The following is a 21,951-nucleotide window of genomic DNA, read 5'->3' as shown; positions in this document are numbered from 1 at the left end:
GAAACAACTTCCAAGAGACATCTTCCCAGTTTACAAGAAATAGGGGATAGAGGACCAAGTTAAATAATGCTGCAAGGGAGCAACAGATAGATCTGGAGTATAGAATAAATATTCCACAGGATAGTTGAGCAGTTTTCTTGAAGTCAGTACCATAGAAAACATAATGATAGGCAACTCTAGAAAACTCTACATGAAAAGAAACACAAGAAAAAAATCTGATGTTTGGCATTTTTAAGTCGATTAGGGAAATCTGAATATAGAGTGAGCACAAGATGATACCATGGAATTATTATTAATTTTATTAGGTGTGATAATGCTAATGTGCTTATATAAGAAAACATCTATATGATTTAAAGAGCAGATAGAATGTTTTTAGTGGATGGGGTGAAGTGACATGATGTCTGAGATTTGTTCTAAAATAAGCATACACAAAAAGGGGAGCCTGGGTGGCTGGTTGGTTAAGCATCTGACTCTTGATTTCAGCTCAGGTTATGATCTCATGGTTGGGGAATTCAAGCCCCATGTAGGGCTATATGCTGACAGCGTGGAGCCTGCTTTCTCTACCTCTCGCTCTGCCCCTCCCTTGCTCATGCTTGCACTCTCTCCGTCTCTCTCAAAATGAATAAATAAAATAAAAAAAATAAAAGATGCATACACAAAAGATAGATGAAGTAAGTGGTAATGTATTGAGATTGTTGAAATTGGGTAATGGGGATACATCGGGTTCGTTGTACGATTCTCTCTACTTTTGCCACGTTTTAGTATTTTCATAATTGCATATTAAAATTTAAAAAATCTACCTAACAAAGAATAACCAAGAAAGCAAACAATAGACTAGCGTGTCACCCTTTATGGAAAAAAGTGAACACACGTTTGTGCTTGTATAGACATAGAATATCTTGAAAGGATACCCAAGAAACTGGCAAAAGTGATTGCCTCTGGAGAGAGGAACCGGGTGACCGGGGACAGGGATGGAAAGGAGACTACTCAAATAATTTTTTGAAAAGAGGATAGAGACATTACATAAGGAGAACAATTGGTTCTGCGAACTTGGCCCTTGTAAGTTTGGTTTTATTCCTCCTAATGCCCTGGTCATCTACCGGTTGTAAACTGGGCATTTACAGTTTGTGAGCTATATTGAACTGAAAAGGTTTATGTAAATGACAGAGAAATTTCTTTAATAAACATGTATTCAGTGCCTGCTGCTATGGGTGCTAGGTCTTAGAGAACAAAAAGATGAGTCACTTATCATCAAAATGATGGGGTTTAACACCAATTCACTAATGCCTTTTTATTCTTGGCATATATAGAAGGAACCTCAGGGTGGCCCTTCTCTTATTTTGACAGTCTTCTTTCTGACTCATTAAGAAATCTATTTAGCTGTGCCAAGTTCTAAGGATAATGAAGAAAGATTTTCGTCAGTTAGTAGTGTGACTGAAACCCAGTGAACGTAGAAAGTTGATGTGTTGGGTACTCTGTACTTAGGTGCTATTGTAATAAGGGTCATTAAACAAAAGTTAGAATGTCGTGGAGTGGAATTAGAAAGTTAAGTGATATTAAAATACCGCTTTATCCCACTGATTACATAAAGAGCCTCATTTTTTCCATAGTAGCCTTGGTGGTTCTGAGCTACATATGAATACATTAAAAAAGATAAAAACCCTTTAATTTCATAGGAGACCATTAGTTTTGCAAATAATCTTTCTGATGTTAGGGAGGATGTTGGTCCCTTATTTCTATTTATCTTTGGATAAAAAAAAATTGAGATAGTTGGTTTGGTGCTGGGGTGGTTGTTTTGTTTTAATTTTATTCAAATTGCATTGGGGGAAATATTTAAAGGATAGTGTTAAGTGCTGATGCATTACAAATCATCTGAGTGAATATTTCCTTCTTTTTCCATCTCTTCCAGTTCTCTCCCAACTTACCTTTTACACGTCTCTGTACCATGCCAACTTTACTACAGTTTTTGCAAATGTGGTTCTGATTATACTGAAAAAAATCTGAGTGTAGCAATATAAAAAATACAGTAACGTGATAATGCCAAAAGTCTGACAAATGTCAATGGAATCACCTTTTGAGGCAACGTGAGGACAATCAGACTTCCTAACCTGGAGAAGATAGATCCAGGAGATGGAACAGGAAGAAAAAGTGAAGATTTGAATAAAATATTCAAAATAGGGAGACAAATAATGTATGAGCCAGTCCATCAGAACTCCTGCTTTGTACTTGACCTTAAAGGTTTAAGTGGGTACTAGATGATACCAAGTTGACATCCTAAGACAGAGGCTTTGGGCTACTCTGGGCCACAGGAACATGGGACTACAGGACCACAGCTATTCCTCTGTATCAAGGACTGGTCCTGTCAGGAAGAAACATCTGTGTGTGTGTGTGTGTGTGTGTGTGTGTGTGTGTGTGTGTGTGTGTGTGTGTTTATTCTAAATCTGTGGAACTTTCCTCTGGTCACTTTCCTCAGGGAGAAAGACCATTCAAGATCTCTTATGAACAAAATCAGTTTGAATATCTGGTGTGTCTTCTTTCATCTTTCCATCTCTCCTGAAAGGCAAGGGTTGTATTTTATTCAGGTGTATTCTGCCCACCTGGGAAGAGGAGTGTTTTGGTCATAATGGGTCCTGGCACTAATTTAATAAATATTTGTTAGTTTGATTTAAAGAAACAGGCAAGTAACAATTGTGCTGGATATATTTATCTTTCTTTAAATGTTTATTTGTTTTTGAGAGACAGAGATAGAGAGAGAGAGGGAAAATGAGTGGGGAAGTGCAGAAAAGAGAGGGAGACAGAATTCCAAGCAGGCTCTGCACTGCCAGCACAGAGCCCCATGTGGGGCTCGGCCTCACGAACAGTGAGATCATGACCTGAGCAGAAATCAAGAGTCAGACACTTAAGTGACTGAGCCACCCAGGGGCCACTATATTTATCTTTGATGTAGACACAGAGTCATCACTTATCTCTCTAAAGTTACATTAAAATTATCTAATTTCTATGTACATTTTCTATATTGCATTTCACTTTTAATTCTGTCATAAAAAAACAATGACTTGGACAAAATTTAATCATCTTGTTTAGAATTTATTTCATTTGAGGTAGATTTCGTATGATATTTCCTACATGATAATGAATATGCTATTTTTATTTTTTTAATTTGTTAAAGTAAACTCTGCACCCAATGCGGGGCTTCAACTCACCACCCCGAGATCAAGAGTCACATGCTCTGCCAACTGAGCCAGTCAGGTGCCCCAGTATATTATTTTTCAAGATTTTTTTTAATGTTTATTCATTTGTGAGAAAGAGAGAGGAAGGGGGAGGGGCAAAGAGAGAGTGAGACATAGAATCCAAAGCAGGCTCCAGGCTCTGAGCTGTCAGCACAGAGCCCATGTGGGACTCAATCCCACAAACCTTGAGATCACCACCTAAGCCGAAGTCGGACACTTAACCCAATGACCACCCCGGTGCCCCATCAATATATTATTTTTAAATTAAAGTTGGTCTGATACCTAAACAAAGTATTTTCACAAGAGTTAAACAAACCCATCTCCACAGACAAGGAAACCAGTTTTATCCAACTTGTTTTCGTGATAGAGAAGCAATTGGCTATGATCACAGATTAAAACAAACATTTTTTTTAAATTGTAGTCTTTCTATAGTACCTTTGCATTGTAGAACGTTTCATGAAAACATATTTACATAACATTAAAAAAACCCCACGTGACCAGAGACTTAAAAGTTACATGTATAATTTAAACAGTTTTGATGATCCACAAGAAGAATACTATAAAAATATTGTTAACCACTGTGTAACCCCAAACATGTTTTCTCCAGTCTATGAGCAAGCAAGCAAAAGAGAAACAACCTGCCTCACATTTTATTTAAATATGAATTATTTTATTTAAATATGAATTCCAATTTAGCATAATAAATATTTTTCTAGGTAGCATGTTTCTTCAGGGGCATTTAAAGAACATTCCATAGTGTGTTCTATATACCGTAGGAAAAGAAAAATCATCATCAAGTATGTCCTGTGATGGGTAGAATAATAACAATAGTTTCCTGAGTCTATGTAAGCAATTTGCTCTTAAAAAAAAAAAAAGAAAAGAAAGAAATCTGAATCTGCATCTATCACTCCATCCCAAATATTGAGGAATGAGGTGGGGCCCCATAAAACTAAAACATTAATTCTTGCAAAGTGTCAATCATCTGCCTTTGAAATAAAATGAAAGTAACTTATTGACTATATGCTGTATTGAAACTCAGGTAATATTCCCTCTATGATTATCGGGTAATATTCTCTCCTAGAACTTATAACAAGAAAAGAGATGGAGAGATTTCTATAAACCTAAAGAGGTTAAATGAAAATAGAAGCCTGAGCATCTTGTTTTCATTTCTGGTTCTGAGTAACAGGCACTTTTTAGAAAACGTGGTTCCCACATCTACCTTGCTCCTGAGAACGGATACTACAATTTTGAAAAGGGGGAAAATGTCATGAACTGTTGACGTGTATGTCAAGGATGCCCCCTAGAAGATATCTTCACATAGCACCAATTATGACCTTATAAACAAAAGTGGGAAGCAATATTTACCGAACTTTCTTCTGGCCCTTCAGTATGACACAGCTGGGTTTGCTCAGGTATACACACACGCAGACAGGTTGTCAGGAGGTTAAGGCGAATAGTACAATGACAGGAGGGGAGTAATGTCGTAGCATTTGGCTCTAACACCAAGCAATGTCTTATTTGGTATTTACAGCTCTAGCTTGCGGAAAAAATGGATTGTAGTTCCAGATGCATTTATAAGTCACTTGGAAGCTATCTCTTTGATTTACTTCCCCAAATGCTGTACTCTTTATTCACAGAAAATGAGTACGTTTTCAGTTTCTAATTATCTGCTTGGCAGGAAGTGAGACAATATGAAGCCTTGGTAAATTGTGTCGATGGGATGAGTTTGATCTCCGGTCCTAGATACTCTAAGAAAACTGCCAGCACGTTTCCCTCTGCTGGGTGGAGACAAAGTCCAAGCAGGCAAACTTGTTAAAAGAAGTTTTTTGTTTGGTCTCTACTGAACTATGATCACTGTGACTAGTACAGAGAGAAACTACTAGTAGCTGACTCTAAATTTAGAAATAAGTATCTTTTCAGGTCTAGGGCAGGAATCTTAATTTCAAAGCACTCACCATAAGTTACTGGTAAAATCAATTTTACTTCTCTTGGGGAACTTGTTGAAACACATAATGCTAGGCAATAGAATGGTTAGAGTTGTTTTTTTCTAAAGAAATAGAAAATGGCTTTGAGGTCATAGAGAGGTTAGAGAAAATATAAAAATAAGTGAAGGGTGCAAAAGTCAGTTGGTTAGAAGTCAGGACTAAAGCAAAGAATTCTAGGACTGATGTTCTTTCTCACTGGGGAAAGGGATTTGATTGATCTCGGAGAGCCACAGAATAGGACTAATTGGATTGATAATGAGATATTCAGATACCTGCATCCCACTGCTTGAAACATCTTAGGATTTGGCTGTTATTTTGAAGAGTGAGATTATTGCATTAAACCAGGGTTATAATTCTACAAACCCTTACCATCCTAGGATTATGCTGATGGTCTAATAGCAGAGAGGAATTTTTAAACATCTTAGGAACTAGCCAAGTAGACAGTGAACAAACATGCTATTATCATGAAATAAATATTTATCGAGCCCCCACTATGTGCCAGACCCGCGTTTAGGCACAGAGATGCAGGTAAGATCCTTGCTCTGATGGAGCTTACCTTCTAAGATTAAACAGCATTTCACTGGCAGGCAGAGGAAGAGCACAGGGAGACTTTAAGGGTAAATTAAGTCATGGAAAAAAATTTAAGTCTAGATTGGGGGAACAAAACTGATCTTGAGATGTATGATGGGAAGCCAGCGAGCCCTATGAACCAAGGACTAAGGTAGAAGAGAAAACTACTTTAGTTGCAACCAATTCTTCTCTCAGTTTTGATGAGCTTCTTATGTAAACCTGGCATTTGAACTATAAAACCCTGGTTGCTCTTTGTCAGTGAATCAAGGGACAATTTAAGTGGCCTTAATTCAATGAGCTTATTACTAATCTCTCACGGGAATAATTTACTTTTCAATAAACATTTACTTTTTAACCATCCCCTTAGGTGATTTGCCATCACCACCAGTTACTCTGTTAGACTGGTGACTGTTTAAAAAGGTGTGAACAGGGGGTACCTGGGTGGCTCAGTCGGTTAAGCGTCTGACTTCGCCTCAGGTCATGATGTCACGGTTTGTGGGTTCGAAGGAACCCTGAGTCGGATTCTGTGTTGACAGCTCAGAGCCTGGAGCTTGCTTCAGATTCTGTCTCCATCTTTCTCTGCCCCTTGCCTACTCACATTCTGTCTCTCTCTCTTAAATATAAATAAAACATTAAAAAAATTTAAAGAAAGGTATGAACAGAAACATTTTACCTGTGTAATTAGCAAGTCTCGGTCCTGTAACTTCTAGGACTTTCTCAAGTTGCCAATTCATTAGTTCTGATTGTGCTTTGTGATGTTAAAGTTTGTTCTCCGTAAGTTACAAAGCTGTACTCTTATAATACATCATAAATGTATTATGTATTACTCTCTGTGGCCATAATAAAATCAAGTTCATCAGCCCAGACAAGAACATGCCATTGTTCTTACAGAATGTCCAGCCTTATCCAACGTCCCAATAGACTTCTACACGATAGTTTCAGTTTACAAAATCAACCCACTCTCCAGTTCATAGCAACGGCAGTTTCATGCTCTGAAAAAACACTTAAAAGTTGCCATAGTTTCATTTATGAGTAACTGGAGAGATTTGCTACTTATTTCTTTGGAAGAGAGGTCTATCCTACTCATTTTGTGTTGGGCTGGGAAAAAAAATGCAAGGTATATTAAAAAAAAATTTTTTTTAACTATAAAAGTAATGTGTTCCTGACAGAAAAATCAGAAAGTAGAGAACTAAGCAGGAATAGAGAAATCACCCACACTTCCACCAATCACTGAGGGTTCTAGTTAACCTCTGTCCAGTGTTTATCTGTTCAGTTTATTCTACCTCTCTCCATTTATCGTAATTTAAGAAAATGAGATCTTATGGTACACAGTATTTTCTGATTTGTCTCCTTGTCCCCTTAATAACCTTCCCGTTGTTTCATGTCATCCTACGTTTCCTAATGACTGTGTAAATGTAACAGGTATATAATTGCCCTTACTCAAAGGCATAGCAGGCAGGAGAACATTTTTTCTTATGAATTTAAGAGAGTGCTCCCCGCCCCTCTTCCCCCCGTCCCGAGAGCCTTTCTCAAAAACCCTAAGTGACCTCTGACCACCAATTTGTGTCGCGTGTGCAACACGTGCAGAAAGGGACAGCCAGCTGCCGGCTCCGGTCAGCAGCGCCGCAGCAGGACCCCAGAGCGCGCCACTGGACTCTCGTGGGAACCACGCCCCTGGCTCAAGGGTGGCCAGTGGTCCGCGGGAAGCGCTCTGCCGTCCCAGGGGCCCCATTCCATAAGACGCCGCTTCCCCTCCTCTCCTATCTCCCTCACAGCGGAGCCCGAGTTCGGAAAGCCAGGGTCATTCTGCGACCCCTTCTCCCCACGGCAACTCGGCCGGCACGTTGCCTCCCCACGCGGATCCTCCCAGCCCCAAGCCGCCCGGCAGAGACCCAGGAGGTGACCGTGCCGGCCCAGCCCGGGTGCCGCACGGCGCCGCTGCTGGACCGGAGCCGCGCGGGGACGCGCCGTCCCCGAGTGATGACGCGCTTCCTGCCCTCCCGGCGCTCGCGGGCCGTGCGCTCGCGCTCGCCCTCGGCTCTTGTTCCGCGCCCGGAGCCAGCGGCGGCGGCAGCGGCTGAAGCGGCTGCGGGAGCGGAGCGGTCGCCGGGCGCGCGGGGGGACGCCGGCTGCACTCCGGGGCAGGCGCTCTGCAATGAGACAGTAAATGCATCCCCCGGTAAGGCGCACGGCTCACTCGGGTTTTCCTCTTCCTCCAGCTGCATGCACGTTGCATGAATTTCTCGTGTCTTTTCCCTCCCCTCTACAGAGGAAAATGTGGGTGGTTTTTTCCTCCCTTTTGCATCTCGTGAGTGATGCCAATGCAGAAAAAACCCCGCAAAGCTCCCAGATTTGATGTCCTAGGAGGGCTTTCTGCAAAAAAAATAAAAATAAAATAAAATTTATGCACCTGTCTATTGCACATGTATGTTTTCACTGCACTCGACCTGGGCGCAGCGGTTTGCAAACAGGCTGGCAGCCGGCGCCTGAGAACGGATTCCTGGCCGCGGGCAGCCAGTCCCCTCCGGGGCTCCCGCTGGGTTTCCGGTAACTGGGCTTTGAAAAGCGGCCCCGCCTGCATGGAGTGTCCCCTCGGCCCCGGCCGGGCCCCCGCGCCAGGAGAGTTGGCGCGGGCGGAGCGGCTTCATTCCAGCACTGGCCGCCCGGACTCCAGCGCCACTTTGCAAACAAGTCTCCGGTCGAGGCTGGAGGCAAAGACAGCCCGCCGGTGCGGAGCTCCTCCAGTCCCAGATTCTCAGACCTGCCTATTCCACGACTCCCCTTGGCAATCTCGCCACCAGCAAAACTGCTGGCCGCTGAGGGACCTGGGCAGCGCCCGCCCGAGAGCGAGGACAGGATTTGGATTTGCTGCCGCTGGCCTCGCACTGGACTAGCGGCGCCCTCTCCTCCCTCGGCCCGGCAAGCTGCAATCTCGCGCCCACTGGGAGCCGGGGGTCCTGGGGACTGGCAATTCGGGATTCCCTGAGGGGACCGAGGAACGACGTTCGAGGGCGCCATATTTTCAGTGGGTCTTGGCTGCGGAGGGAGGGGGCGTACGGTTTCTGGGGCCCGGGGGATAGCGCGGCGCCCCCGCAGGAGAGGCAGGAGGGGTTCTGGCCGGGAAAGTTTGCGCGCCGAGACAGGAGCGGAGGCGGCCGCGTAGGGAGCGCACGGAGGTTGTTCCCGCAGGGGCGCGCGGGCTGCGACGCGTCGCCAGGCCCGCCCGGCCCGGGTGTAGGGCCGAGAGCCGCCGTCAGGGGCTGCGCGTCCGGCTCACCTCCGCTCACTGTCCCGCCGAGACGCGGCTTGCAGGCTCCGAGTCGCAGGGAACACGCCCCTCTCCCCAGCCGCCGCGGCTGCCCGGGCGCTCCGCCGGAGCCGTGCGCTTGGCGGCGTCCCCCGGCCGGGCGCCCGGTGCAGAGCGTGCTCCCGGCGCCCGGCTTCGCTTGGGCGCTGCGCGCGGCGCGGGACCTCGCTCCCTGAGGGAGAGGAGGCGAGCCGGCTAGCGGTCGGGGCCGAGGGCCTTGCTCGCGGTCGTCCCCGGGGCCGGAGAGCGGCCCTCCCCTCGCCTCGCCTCCTTGGCTGCGGCGGCGACAGCGGCAGCGCCCGTGGCTGCGTGCTCGGCTCTCGCCGCGATGCCAGCTCTTGGAGGCTAGGTAAGGGGGGCGTTTCCAGAAGTTGGGGCTTCAGGTGACGCGTGGGGAAACTTGGAATTGGGCCGCCCGTGAAGAGTCGAGGTGAATAGGGGAAAGGAGGCTGTTTCAGAATCCCTGTGTCTCGTGGTGAAGACTAACCTCCGATTATTTCCAGAAGACGAGAGAATGAGCCGAAGTATTTGGCGTGGTCCAAGGCACAAAGAGGAGGGTAGGGATGATGCCCCGGAGAAACGGGCCCCCAAATGTACATAAATGACAAAAAAAGTACCACGTATTTGCCTTTAATACTACCTGGGTGTGCTGACTTGTGGCATTCGTCAGGTTGCACATTATCCTCCTCCCTTCTCCAGAGCGCGAAGTTGGCGACTTCTCAGGAGTGGGGCTGTGGGCATTCTTTTCTTTTGAAATACAGCAGATTGTGATCTCTGCTTTGTGTAGGGGCAGAGGAAGGGCGTGTTTGCTGACCTACAATCAGCTGAGTGCAGAAACACGCAAGCCTTTCTCCTTGGCGTCTTATTGAAATGATGCCATAGTATTGAGGTCATGTCAGCACTTTGGGGCTTCATCTTTGGAGAGGTTTCAAGGGATCACACAAAAGGGGGGATGTGAAGCTTTCATCTGATGACAGGGATTAGGCTGCTGCTTCGCTGGTTCACTTCATTAAGTGCCTCCAGTGTGGATGTCAGCCATTGCGTTTCCAAGATTTTTGTCTTCCTTGACTGATTTTCGGACATCTATACAAAAACTGTGGAGGGGTGGTGGATGTGACACGTGGCCTTGAGGGACACCTGCATGAATGCTATTTTTTTTTTTCATTGAACCCTGGAATTGTGGAAAACACCCAGAGCCCAAGATACATTTATATCCAAAATTAGCATAACTAATTTAGAAGAGACTCAAATCAATTGCAGAAAGCCATCTATTTCGTAAAGCTCCCAGTCTTAGTGATGGTGCCTTGAATCACAGAAACACAGGGCTCTTCAGATTGAGGAAGTCACTGATTTTTCTCTGCCTTTGTACCCACTTAGGTTATCAAGGAGATACACTTTTTAATTAAACTCTTATGCATTTTTTTTTTTTTTTTACTTTTTAAAAAGGTGTCTGTTTTTGACAGTGATGTTGTACTTCTGCCTCCAAAGGGAAAGCAAAAATTTTAAACTTAAATTTGTTAAATAAGTTACTGGGGATAGTTTTTATCAGCTTAGGCTTATAGTTGTGTCTTGAATTCACCTGCTAACCCTACTTGTTTAGGGCTTTTCTTTTCTTTTTTTTTTTTTTAATGCTTATTTATTTTTTGAGAGGGAGAAAGAGACAACGTGAGAGCAGGGGAAGGGCAGAGAGAGAGAGGGAGACACAGAATTTGAAGCAGGCGCCAGGCTCCCAGCTGTCAGCACAGAGCTCAATGGGGGCTCTAACTCATGAACCGTGAGATCGTGACCTGAACTGAAGTCAGACGCTTAACCGACTGAGCCCCCCAGGCACCCCTTGTTTAGGGTTTTTCAAACCAAACACTCTTTCCTGGAGTATTTTTTTTTTATTTAAAAACCTTTTTTTAATGTTTTATTTTTGAGAGAGAGAGCAAGCAGGGGAAAGGCAGAGAGAGAGAGAGAGAGAGAGAGAAATATGGAATCGAAAGCAGGCTGCAGGCTGTGAGCTGTCAGCACAGAACCATGTTGCAGGGCTTGAACTCACAGACTGGGACATCATGACCTGAGCCAAAGTCAGATGCTTAACCAACTGAGCCACCCAGGTGCCCCTTTCCTAGCATATTTTTAAGTGAAATCAGGTTTTGCCCCTTTCCTAGAGTATTTTTAAGTGAAGTCAGGTTTTACAAAGTGGGGTATAAGTGAGTGATGGGGGGAGATGGAGATTTCTAGTCCAGTTTCTGTCTTTTGTAACTTAAAATTATACTGATTCCCCTTCTCCTCCACCCCTCATTTCCAGCAGATCATTAGTTCCCAAGAGCAGTTAAGGGTGGTTACAGATGGTGAACAATCTAAATTTTTACCAACTATGCTCAGAAAAATAAAACTATACATCTAAAAATGTATTATTCATTTTAGCCTTATGCTTGTGACTACATATGTCACTTATTGTGTGCTTGTGCTAAATGTTATATAATAAAAAATTTTAGAAATACGAGTTTTCTTGGGGCGCCTGGGTGGCTCAGTGGCTTGAGCCTCCAACTCTTGGTTTCAGCTCAGGTCATGATCCCGGGGTCATGTGATCAAGCCCCGAGTTGGACTCTGTGCTGAGCATTGAGCGTGCTTAAGATTCTCCCCCCACCCTCCTCTCCCCCTCTCTCTTGCTCCTGCACTTGTGCTCTGTATCTAAAATAGTTTTCTTAATAAAGCTGAAATAAAAAATTAAAAAGGAGAAGTTGCAAACCCTTCCATCTTCATTCCCAAGTTTACTACCTTAATATTTATCAATTTCTTATGCCACTGTTAACAGTGTTACAAATTATGCTTTGTTGCTTCTCCCCTGATTCATATTATAACTTCATGGGTTGCTCAAAGTTCCTGCATTTTTGTTGTTGTTGTTAAAAAGATTTTATAACTTCAAAAGGTTAGAAAACGCCAGTGCATTTTGGACAGTTGCCTGTCACTTTACCTGGCTGTGTGATGTGTGTGTGGCATGCCCCAGACTCTTGGGACAGTGTCTGAAACTTGTGATCTGTGACATTATGGATTCAGAACTTTTGAGTCATAATGTTTTCCTGGAGATTTTGGGTGGTGTTTGGCCAATACAGGAAGTACTAAAAAAGAGTTAAATAATTCAGTCATTTTTATTGGGTACACAAAATTTTAAAGGCAAGAAGGAAAACTTAATAAGCAGGACCAGAATTACAGCTTAACATACCCAACTGGTGCCTTTTTAATTACAGTACTTCCTCCCAGAACTTCTTAATCCTATTACTTTTATATTTAATAAGGAGACTAGTTAAAACATAAGCCACACAGAACTATTACAAATAATGGGGATAAATGCTAGGTTTAACCAGATGTTTTGCCTAAAGTTAAGAGTTAAGGAATCTGCATTCTGTCAAACTCCGCCTGCAGGCCCTCTCCACGGCCCCCTTCCTCAATAAGCAGCTTATGAACGGCAAAAAATGTTGGAGGGGGTGGAGACAAAACACAAAAAAAGAAACGAAATCCTTAAGGTAGGCTTCTCCTTTTTTAAATTTTTATTTATTTTGAGAGAGAGAGAGAATGCCTGCGTGTGCACGAGTTGGGGAGGGGCAGAGAGAGGGAGGGAGAGAATCCCAAGCATGTTCCCTGTTAGCAAAGAGCACAGTGTGGGGCTCCATCCCACAAACTGTGAGATCATGACCTGAGCTGAAATCAAGAGTTGGACACTTAACCAGCTGAGCCACCCAGGCACTCCAAGGTAGGCATCTCCTGTCCATCACCATCCTGACAACCTTTGGTTCAGTGTCAGGTGACATTTGAATGACACCTGGTAGACAAGGCCGGTACAAAATGGTTTGGTTGTCACAGCCTTTTCTTTACGCATCACCTGCAACTATGAATTAAAACTGTGCTCATTTGTCACCCATTTTTCACAGTGGATTTTCAGAGTCAGTGCCAAAAGCATGGTTTTGTTTTTCCTTTAACCAACCATTTAATTTCAGCCAAAGTGACGCTGTTCTGAATATCTAGAAAAGTAGTGAATATTTGTATTTCCTTTTTACTCTTCTAGCTGCAGTCTTAACAAAATTCTCTTAAGTCTGCTATTCACTTACCCAGTTGTTTTGAGGGCTTACCATGTGCTTCATGCTCAGAAGACATCCTGTCCTAATCTCACACACCGAGTTCCTAGGAGATGATACTTATTTGTACTTTACATATCTAGTAGATGGTGGGGGGAGAAATGAGTGTGTGATTAAGTTGTATTTGTAGGCCAACATAATAGATGAACAGAGGATATGAATAGTCACTTCCCACAAGAAGAGATGTAAATGGCCAATGAACATGTGAAAAGATTCTCAGCCTCCATGATGGTCAGGGAAATGCAAATTTAAAACAAGTATTTGTTTTCTGTCCATCCAACTGACCCACTTAAAAACAAAACTGGTAGGGTGGCTGGGTGGCTCAGTCAGTTGAATGCTGACTTCAACTCAGGTCTCATGGTTCATGGGTTTGAGCCCGTGTCGGGCTCTGTGCTGACAGCTCAGAGTCTGGAGGCTGCTTCGGATTCTGTGTCTCCTTCTCTCTCTGCCCCTCCTCTGCTCACACTCTGTCTCTCCCTGTCTCTCAAAAATAAATACACATTGAAAAAAAAAAAACTGGTAACATCTTCTCTTTTAGATGTATGGGGGGGGTGCAACTTACAGTCTCTTGGGTGTATGAATTGCTGGAAGATTAGGGAAAGCAATTTCTAAGTTTGGAACTTGCCTCCATGTGCCACAGTAATCACATATTTGGAGTCTTGTCTTACAGAAATAAAAACATCAGCATGCAAGGATCTATGTGTGATGATGTTTAAGGTAGTATTACAAAAATACTACAATAGTGTAGTCGTAAAAAAATGGGAAGCAACATGAAATGTCCATCAGGATGAATAATAATTTTGGATTATTTTGCAAGTGATGTCCAGGACATATGAAATGTAAATGAAATCAAGTTACAGAGTATCAAATTTAGTATGATCCTATTTCTGATTTAAAAAAAGAAGCTCTAGGTATATAACCTTGGAGAGAGATGTGAAGGACACACACAACTTGAGATTGTTTAAAATTGGGAGTGGGAAGGGGAGGTGACTAACTTGCTCCATATACACCTTGATTGGTTTACTTGCTCAAACAAAAGCTTTTCTATAGGGAAACACTTTAAAATGGTATTTGGTTCATGAATACGAAACTTGTTTGGGACCATTTTGGAAACAAAAGGTGAGCAATATTACACCTGCTTTCTCTTATGTTTTCTGCAGTAATCTTTTATCTCTTGGGAAACTTGTAGTTAATTAGCTTCTAACATCCTGAAATTTCCCACTTTTGAGTCCGTGCCTTCTGCCTTGGTCGTAAAGGGTGGCTTCAGGAAATGCTATTTACCTCTCTCTCCCAGGGGAGTAGTGACAATAAGAGATCAAGAAAGCTCTTAGTGTTCTCCTTTTCCTTGACTTTGTCTGATCCCAACTGAGGGAAGGTCTGGCCAATTGCAGAGTCTTCTCAGATAGCAGCAACATGTCCTTAGGCTTGGTTTTCCTGTCTGAGCCTCAGAGAGGTGCTATCTAATGACTGTGCTGGCATTTGAACTCAGGTCCCCTTCCACACGATCCCTAGCTTGCTGACTGCTTCATGTGAACCATTTGTAATTTTGCCTTAGTGTGATTTTTGAAACTTGATAGAATTTACGAGTTCTTGGCAGTTATCCCCCAAAAAGCTGTGGAAAAGCAGTGGAAACTCCATCCCCATTTGAAGAAGTCCATCCTAGGTGACCCTGCGAGTCCTGGTGGGAGACTGAGTCTCAATCCACTGGGACCCAGGCTCTGCTGCACCATTTGAAAACCATGGTTTAGATACCACCAGCGGTTCCCCAGCTGGAATGCATCAGAATCACCCAGAGGGCTTGCTAAAAGCCACGTCGTTTGGCCAGGGTTTCAGACTAAGTCTTGGGTGGGGTTTGACAATTTGCATTTTTAATAAGTTCCCAGGTGATACTGATCTTGCTGGTCATGGACCATACTTTTCAAACTGCTGGTTTAGAGAAACCAGCTTCCTGTTTTGCAGATCTTGTGTTCTTGTTCAGCCAGGGCTCTGCCCTGTCATGGATCGAAATTAGAATGCCAGTCAAGGCAAATTCACTCAATTTTATCAGTTTTACCAAGCATGGAGAAATAAATTTTGGGTTGTGGTAATTAACTCTTGCCTGCATCCATTGCACATGTTTGGGGATTTACTGATGAATAGATGGATATCTGTCTACTCCACAGTGAAAGTCAGAGTTCATGAGTATGGTTTTAAATATTCTGTAATGGATTCTCATGAGAGAGTGGAGAAGACTGTTAGAGATTGTGTGGTTTGTTTTTCCAACATACATGCATATTCAAGATTTGAAGTCGTTGATTTCTTTTAATTAAAAGTTGGCTACATGTAAAGGGCATTGTGAAGAAAATGGTGACCGGATGATAAATGTTGCTTAAATTGCATTGTAATCTGATCATTAGTGCATTTTTGGGGAGGAAATTAAGTGCAGTAGCCATTAATTTCAACAAGTGTTTATTTCACTGTTGCCAGAGGGGACACATTTCTAACAGTGCTTATCAGTGGCACATACATGCTTGGCTGTCCTCAGGGTCCCTTACTTGTCTGTAAGTCCTTAGTGGCTTGGCAGACCCAAAGCTCAAGAAGAAGTTTCCCTTTTGAAAGCCTTCCCTCCCTACTGATCACGTAATTCTAAAATTCTTTAGCAGATTAAACACTTGTGCTATTTTTAGCTACTTAATTTTCGTGCCTTTTATTTTCTAATGGTTTCACATGTGAGTTATGAGCAAAGCAAAACTGGTAATGGTAGCAGGGTGTATGGAAAAAAGTGAAACAGGAGGGAAATTTTCATGAAGGAGATCCTGCTTAAACTTGTAGGATGGGTCTCTTTTGTAGGGCTCTCCACTCCAGCTATGCACTGGAATCACCTCGGGATTCTGATGTGTTCGTTTGGGTGGAGCCGTGGCATTAGTGGGGAAGTTCTCCAGGTAATTCTAATATGCAGCCAAGGTAGAGAGTCTCCACCTACAGTTCTCTGCCGCCGCATTTTTCGAAGATTTTGTTTATCGGGCCTTCCTTCAACCTTTTTTTTTTGTTTTTGGTTTTGTTTTTTTGACATTTTGTGCGAATGGAGCAAACCGAATGGCTTTTTCTGGGTGGTTGAGATTATAGATGTTTAAATTTTTTAAAAATACTTTCTCGTATTTTCCAAATTTTCCCTATATTTAGGGTATATTTCTCTTATAATCAGAAAACATGTTAATAAAAATCTTACCAGTGGCTGGTGTATCAGATAGATACAGGAATCTAGATTTCCCTATGATAAAATATCAAAACAGTAACATCTTCCTATATACGGCAATACATTCAATACACTTTCCCTTCTGTGATCCTTAGTTCACTTTTGTTTGCTAAAATATCTTGGGGTTATAGGTTTGGCTTATTATTTTACAGTTCTATATTATATACATTAATTTACAGGAAGTCTTAGAATTGAATTTTGTAAACATTTAAAACCATTTTTCCTGCCTAATTATGTTTTATTAGGGTTCCTGATAATCAGAATTTTTGAACAGCGAGTTGTGTGGTGCCATCAACAGTTTTGGTGACTTGAAATCTATATAGATTGCCTGCCCAACTCAGTGCCCCAGCCACATCTCTTTGTTATCTTTTCCTCTACCCTACTTGAGCCATCCCTCCCATGGTGTCTCTAGACAGAGGGTATTTGGTATCATCTAGGGACATTTTTTGTGTGTCATAGCCTGAAGGGAGGAAGGGGTACTGCTGGTATTTAATGGGTAGAGGCCAGGGGTGCTGTTAAACATCTTACGGTGCACAGGGCAGCCCCCACAACAAAGACTTATGTGGCCTGGAATGTCAGTCATGCCAGCGTTGAGAAACCTTGCTTCAGTGTTTTATTGATTGATTGACGGATTGATTGATTTTTAACACCAGTCCACAAGGGAGAGAGGTTTTATGTAATGACCTGATACAAGCATATACACACAACTGGAACAGGTCTCCTCGAACATTCAACCTTACTACATATACTGTACTCTTAGACTTTTTATTTTGCTCAATTCAAAAAAATGCTCGTCATGACCCACTACATTGATTTTACGACCCACTAGTCCTTCATTTGAAGAACAGGGTTATAGACCTTTTCATGATCATTAAGTGGACCTCCAGCAAATATCTTGACAAGCATTCCAGTCCGACCCTCAACCTTTTCTCTTTCATCTTATTCCTTTTAGTATCCAGTCCCACCCAGCCTTCCCCCCTACCAGGGCCTCTAACCTGGTGACCCTTCCAGATTCCATTGACCGTCATCCCTCTCTTCTCCTCTGACCTCCCCTGCCCCAGCACAGGTGCTTGCATACACCAACTCCCTTGATTGACCCTTTTCCCCTTCATCTAACTCCCTTGGGAAAACCCCACCCTCTACCTCCTGTGCTCCTGCCTGAGGCTGAGGAACGCGCTGGAGAAAACACTCAGGTATCTGTATGGTCTCTTGATTTATGACCAGAGACCCCAAGGGGGATTCTTGGCACAGTGGGGTGCCCTATGTCTCTGTCCCCCGCCCACTTTGAGCTGATGACCGGCTTATTTCAGTGAGAAAAAGGAAGCAATTAGGAACGGGTGTCCTCATCTTCCCATGCGAAATCTGCTAGTCTGTCTACAACCGTAGCCACACAGCCCTGTAGCCACACGGCCTTGTAACCGCAGAGCATTATAGCCACGTGTGCCTGGGGGCCTGTGCTCTGTCCTCATGCATGTGTCACGTTTCTCCTCTGCGTGATCACTTTTCCCTGTCCGATGGATAATCCCCCACCCGAGAGATGCCTCTTCTTAAGGGAAAAAGCAGCCCCAACGGCACACTCATGACCCCATCCCCCCGTCAGCGGTTTATCCATTCCTCTACCCTCTCTAATAGTGACCCTTTTGGAAACAATTGGCATACATTCTGCTCCACCTCCTCCCCTCTTAGTCTGTCTTGGACCCACCCCAATTTGCCCTCCCCCCTTTACCGAAGCTACACTTCCTCAGGCACCCGTGATATCTGGGGGCCGGCTCTTCCTTGTCCCTTTCTGCAGCCTCTCAGCAGCCGTTAGCCAGCTGATCGCTCTCTGGGACACTTTCTTCAGTAGGCTTCCATGCCACCGTCCTCACCCCGTTCTCCTGTGTCCTGGCTGCACCACCTCCAGCCCTCCTGCTGGATCTCCTCATCCTGGCCCCTGCAGGTTGGGGGCGCTCTCTCACACTTCGTTTCACTTACCAGCCAGCTCCCTTAGCACCTCCGCAGAGGTCTCCCTGGCACCCTGTAGCCCCTGCTCTCAAACCACTGCCCCTTTTGTTTTCCTATCATTTATCATTCCCAGATATTATATGCATGATTCATTTATTGTCTGCCCCATGGCACTAGAATATAAACTCTGGGAGAGAAACTATCTGGTGCTGTGTCCCCAAGTGTCTAAAACAATGCTTAGCACATAGTGGGTAACAATTTTAATGAGTAATTGATGTAGAAAACTTGGCTGGTGACAGGTTAGCCTTAGATAAGGAAAAAAAAATCTTTGTCAGATTTGAGCTAAGGAAGTGAGTAATAAGTGGAAAAGCGGTGTCTCATGGGAGCACTATTTTTTTAGGTCAAGTGTTAAGAGTTAAAGACTCAAGTAATGAATGAATGAAGCCCATTCCTTGCTAATTACTTGTTGAGTGATAGAAGGCACTTGTGGAGGCTAGGTCGCTGTGGACACATGGTTGCCCCTCTTGTTTTTATCTCTGAAGGAGGGGCACTTAAGTGGTCTGCTTGGTAACTTTTGTCACTGGGTTGAAGACAGTAAATGCCCTTGTCTGAAGTACCTATCATTGACCTCGATGTTCTGGTGTCTCACTCGTCCCCAGAGTCCACTCGACTGCATGGAGAGAGGTCTCTTTTCTCTCCTGCATTTGAGCCCGTGGCAGAGTACATTCCTGCAGACGGGTGGCGATGGTTTTCTCAGTGCTGCTGTCTCAAGCACCCAGCTTAGAGAGTCCCAAAGCTTCCTGTGTTTAAAGGACAACCCCTGTCTTCTCTATTTGCATTGCTGCAAGACCACCCATAATTACTTGGCATTCGGGGCTAGGACCAAGTTTGATGTAAGTGAAGATATTTCCTGTGTGGCCCGAGGTCATGCATGGCAAATCTTCCCAGAGGAGTGTGGATTATTCCTGGGTTTGAGAGATTACATCAAGGGCACTTTAAGAGGCTTAATTTTCTCCTTGAAGGGCTTTCTATTGGGCTCAGCACCTGTCACTCCTGGGCCCTCGCTGGCAGGGTTAAAGGCTAAGGCAGCAGCCAAAGGCAGCCTGAGGTGCAGGCATAAAGCAGTTGGGTTTAGTACATCCAAGAAGAAAGGGCACATGTCTTTATGGGACATCTGAGAGCGATTCCAGGGAAGTTACTTAAAAAAATTTTTCAATGTGTATTTATTTTTTGAGAGAGAGACAGAGCACAAGTACGGAAAGGGTAGAAAGAGACACAGAATGTGAAACAGGCTCCAGGCTCTGAGCTGTCAGCACAGAGCCTGACACGGGGCCTGAACTCAAGAACCAAACCGTGAGATAATGACCTGAACTGAAGTGGGATACTTAACCGACTGAGCCACCCAGGCACCCCAGGAAGCTACTTTTTTAAAAATGGGCGGCCTGAATAGTTCTAGATCATTCTCTTCCTTTGACAAAGAACTGAAGCTTGGAAGGATGAGACTTACCGGGGCCACTTGGCAAAACTCAAAGTGGAATCCCACTTTCCTGACTACCATAGATGCTTTCTCCTTGGGATGTCTGGCTGGACCCGGACTTTAATTCATGGCTGTGGTTCTCTGCCCTGAATGTGCCCTGTTCCTTAGAGGGTATAATGCTAAGTGAAATAAGTCATTCAGAGAGAGACAAACACCATATGATTTCCCTCATATGTGGAATTTAAGAAACAAAATGAAGAGGCAAACAAAAACCCAGACTCTTAAATATGGACAGCTGGTGATTATCAGAGGGGAACTTGGTGTGTGTGTGTGAGGGAGTGGGTAGGGGTGAAATAGGTGAAGGGGATTAAGAGTACACTTATCTTGATGACCACTGAGTGATGTATAGAATTGTGGAATCACTATATTGTACACCTGAAACTAATTTAACATCGTGTGTTAATTATACTGGAATTAAATGAAAAATGCTGTTCCCAAACCCCACCTGACACACTTAATTGGAATCCCTGAGAGCGTGACCTGGGCACGTGTGTGTGTGTGTGTGTGTGTGTGTGTGTGTGTGTGTTTAAATTACCCTAGGAGAGGTTGCCCAAGAAGGGCATGTAGGGGGTAAAGTCACCCTATAGGCCTTGCACATGGGACAGAAACAGCTCCTTTCTGGTGTAGGACAACCATCCCGATGGAACCAGTCTGCTGCTTGCTCTCCCACCCCCGCTCTGGTTACTAGGTAAGACCCTCTAGGGTTCTGTCTTCAATAGAAAGGACCTTTTTGAGGGTGATATTTCCACCATGTGTCTTGTCCTACTAATGGGGAGAAAGAAAGGTGCATTCAGTTTGAGCAAATCCTCTCTTTGAAGGCCTTTAGGATCCTCTTGATTCAGATCCCCAGGCCCCTGAGTACCGAGGATGGTTCACAGCTCTCAGACCAGCTGGTGCTTGACACGGACTGTGGGTGCCACTCTGATGGAAGGAAAAAGGGAGTGTGAGTTGGCTGTGCAGGGCTGGGTTTGGACAGCTTTATGAGGATGGTAAATCACTTGCTGGTGAACTTGCAGATGTTTCAGAGCTCTGGTTTTGTGACAGTTGCCATAGACCAAGAGTCCACAGCACAGCCTGCAGTGAAGCGTTGGGACCACCCCCTGTCAAAGCTGGCTCTCCCTCTAACCCGACAAGTGGTTCACACAGAGCTTTATGAATGTACATGGTGACGATATTAGAACAAGCCCTGGGGAATCTGAGACGCAACTGGGGGCCCAAGTGTCCTCCACAGAAGGAACAGCAGAAGGGCATTTCTACTTGAATTGTGAGGTGTCAGATTGTTTGCCTTCGTTAGGGCTGCTGTAACACAGCCCCACAGATCCACAGCTTACACAACAGAAATTTATTGTCTCTGTTCTGGAAGCTGGAAGTCCGAGATCTGTGTGCTTCCCTTCCGAGGGCCGTGAGGGGAGCATATCTGTGCCGGGCCCCTCTCCTTGGCTCGTGGATGGCAGTCTTCTTGTGTGTGTCTGATTCTGTGTCCATGTTTCTCTTCCTTAGAAGGACATCAGTCATAATGGAGTAGGCCCCCCCCCCAGGATCTTCATTTTAACTTGATTACCTCTGTAAAGGTCTTATTTCTAAATAAGGTCACATTCGGAGATGCTGGGGAGTTATGGCTCCAACATACCATTATTTTTTAATGTTTGTTTATTTTTGAGAGTTGGTGGGGAGGGGCAGAGAGAGAGGGAGACGCAGAATCTGAAGCAGGCTCCAGGCTCTGAGCTGTCAGCACAGAACCCGATGCGGGGCTCGAACTCAAGAACTGTAAGACAATGACCTGAGCCGAAGTCAGATGCTTAACTGAGTGAGCCACTCAGGGGCCACAGGCATACCATTTTTGCGGGGACAGGAGTCAGGACATTTCACAGATTGTCACTGACCTGTTTCTCAGAATTTGAATCTGATGTAGAAGGCTTCTTATTGATGCTACCTTTTTAGGCTAAGTTGGTAATCGTGGTGGGATTCTGCACCCACCAGTTTTAGCCCGTTTTTGGCACTTTGTATTTCACTGAGGCCTTG

General features: G+C 44.2%; 1 protein-coding gene across 4 annotated transcripts in view; it reads left to right on the top strand.

Annotated features, from left to right (window-relative positions):
• Nucleotides 1-7,890: 7,890 nt before the first annotated feature.
• Nucleotides 7,891-21,951, top strand: part of TLN2 (talin 2) — a 439,345-nt gene continuing 425,284 nt past the window's right edge. For all 4 annotated transcript variants that reach the window (XM_030318033.1, XM_030318034.1, XM_030318031.1 and 1 more), the window contains exon 1: nucleotides 7,891-7,964. The gene's annotated coding sequence lies outside the window, so the exon portion shown is untranslated. The remainder of the gene's footprint in view (nucleotides 7,965-21,951) is intronic.

This window comes from Lynx canadensis, chromosome B3 (genome assembly GCF_007474595.2).
Source record: "Lynx canadensis isolate LIC74 chromosome B3, mLynCan4.pri.v2, whole genome shotgun sequence".
Lineage (NCBI taxonomy): Eukaryota > Metazoa > Chordata > Mammalia > Carnivora > Felidae > Lynx > Lynx canadensis.
This window is presented reverse-complemented; position numbering and strand designations above follow the sequence as displayed.